The sequence below is a fragment of the Rhagoletis pomonella genome, unplaced genomic scaffold, assembly GCF_013731165.1.
Source record: "Rhagoletis pomonella isolate Grant_MI unplaced genomic scaffold, Rhpom_1.0 Rhpom_scaffold_00293, whole genome shotgun sequence".
Classification (NCBI taxonomy): domain Eukaryota; kingdom Metazoa; phylum Arthropoda; class Insecta; order Diptera; family Tephritidae; genus Rhagoletis; species Rhagoletis pomonella.
In genome coordinates, this window is record NW_023458847.1 from 100,029 (window position 1) to 102,509 (window position 2,481).

The following is a 2,481-nucleotide window of genomic DNA, read 5'->3' on the forward strand; positions in this document are numbered from 1 at the left end:
ATTCCATGGATTTATTTTTCAGCCAAACAATTTTACGTTCCAAAAATATTCACCTTCTCTATCTATCTAAGTTCTCTGATTTTTCGGACACGAATAGGTTCCACTTTCAATTTGCACCATCTCTATTCTATGTAAGTTCTCTGCCCTGGCTCACGTGTATGGTAGAGAAACATAATTGGATGGCCATTGCCTGCCTAAATCCACCAAGTGTGGCGGCATCTGTGTTTTTAGTAAGCCAGTCTGTTGCTAGCGCTCAGAAAATAGATGACGCTGATGTGTGTATGGTAATAAAACATAGGTGACTGGCAAGTGTACTAAAGGCGGTGCCATCTGTTCTTTAGTATCACCATAGAACTTATTGAAAGTGGAACAGCTTAACAACGGAATTACAACGGATTAACAACGGAATTTAGAAGCGTATTTGAACAGCCAGAAATGCCGTTGAATAATTAACATAATAAAATGTTGAGCAACATAAAATCTGCTTCGTGTTGCGAGCAAATAAACGTATATATGGCAAATCTTCATATAATTTTCATTAATTTTTAATTTTTGTTAAATTTTTTAACGTGGTCTCTTTTTATGAAGAAAAAAGAAAGAGAAAAGAAGAAGAGTTTGTATAACCTAAAAAAATTATATGTTTGCATAATTTCGGAAAAATATTTGAAAATCCCTCAAAAATGGAGTTTTTTATGAATAAAAATAGTTTGTTAAAGAACTTTTTGAAAGAAGCCCCCTCAGATGACAAAAGAAATTAGGCTTAAAATATCTGCATATAAATATTTAAAAATTCTTTCAACGGAATCGTAGGAATGATATTTTTGATGCTGTTTTTTTTTTACTTTTTGCAAAGATTGATTTACGAAAGACTTGAATAACTGGACCAAAACTATTCTGATTTAGACTTATGGGATCTCAGTAGAAAGGTATTTTCGCACTGTTTTTATTTCTGTCCAAACAAAAAACATGCGTCTCCAAATTTTTTATTTTTATTTTTTTCAAATACCAACATATCTTAATTCAACTTTGAATGACGTTCGTCATCCTACCTTTCTCTTTCATCCTTTGAATGAGTTTATTAGCAAAGAAATGAATAGGGTGAGAAAATACCTTTCCAATGACACCTCTTTAGTCTAAATCGGAAGAGCTTAGAATCAGTTATTCAAATTTTTCTTATACCAATATTTGAAAAAGTTAAAATAACTGCATCAAAAATCTCATCATTACGATTCCGTTCCAAATCTTTTTTAATATCTTAATGCAAATTTTTTAGCTTAAACCGGTTTGTCATTTGAGAGGTTTTTTCAAAGAAAAATCTTTAAGAAACTATTTTTATTCATAAAAAAACTCCATTTTTGGAGGTATTTTCAAATCGGTCCAGCTCACTTAAATCTTAATATTTTTCCGAAATATTTTGGTGGGAAATATAATAGATTTTATAATTCCAATGGAAAAATGTGCCGATTTTTTTTTGTATGGGGAGTGATGCAGTCTAATGTACATACATACAAAATATGTCTGGTTAAAATTACCTACTTATGAAATAACTTTTGTGGCATGAACATATGTATACATACTTGCGCTTTCTAAAAATGGGAATAAAAATTGGATTCGCATAAAATTTTAATTCCAATAACTAATATTATAGTGCAAAAATTTACAATAAAGTTTTCAGTAACTTTTGGCAAATTTGAGCGATTATGTGAAATTATACATACATGCGTATGTACCTACATATCCATTTATATTATTTTAAACAAAGCTTTAATGCTACAAAAGTTAATTCATAAGTAGGTAATTTTAAACATACGTATGTATGTATGTTCATATGTACATAGTGCGTAAATTATATGCAAAACTCTTTTTTTTTTTAATTGTATTTGCATATTCATTAAAAGAAAACAAGTTAAAAAATTTAACAAAAATTACAAATTATATGAAGATTTGCCTTATTTTCGTTTATTTGCTCGCAACACGGAGAAGAGCAGACTTTATGTTGCTCATATTGTATTATCATGCAGAATTTCTGGTTTCTACTTTCCGTTGGTAAATTTTTAAATGGTGTTAATTTTTCGGCCACCAATAGTTTCCACTTTCAATAAGTTCTTTGGTGATACTAAAGAACAGATAGCGCCGCACACTTGCCAGTGACCTTTGTTTTATTATCACATTACACATCAGCGTCATCTAATTTCTGAGCGCTAGCAACAGACTGGCTTATTAAAAACACAGATGCCGCCACCATCTACAAAACATTGCCAGCCGCTTATGTTCCATTTATCATACATTTGAGCTCTCAACAGCGTCCTCTATTTTCTGAGCGCTATGAGTTTCTTAATTACAATTACGTAGCATACATGCTACGTTCACGTTGAACCATAAACCGTTTAGACAAAAAGAAAACAAACAAGGGCGAAACCGAACTTTATATACACGGCCAGAGAACTTAATAGATAGAGAAGGTGCAAATTTTTGGAACGT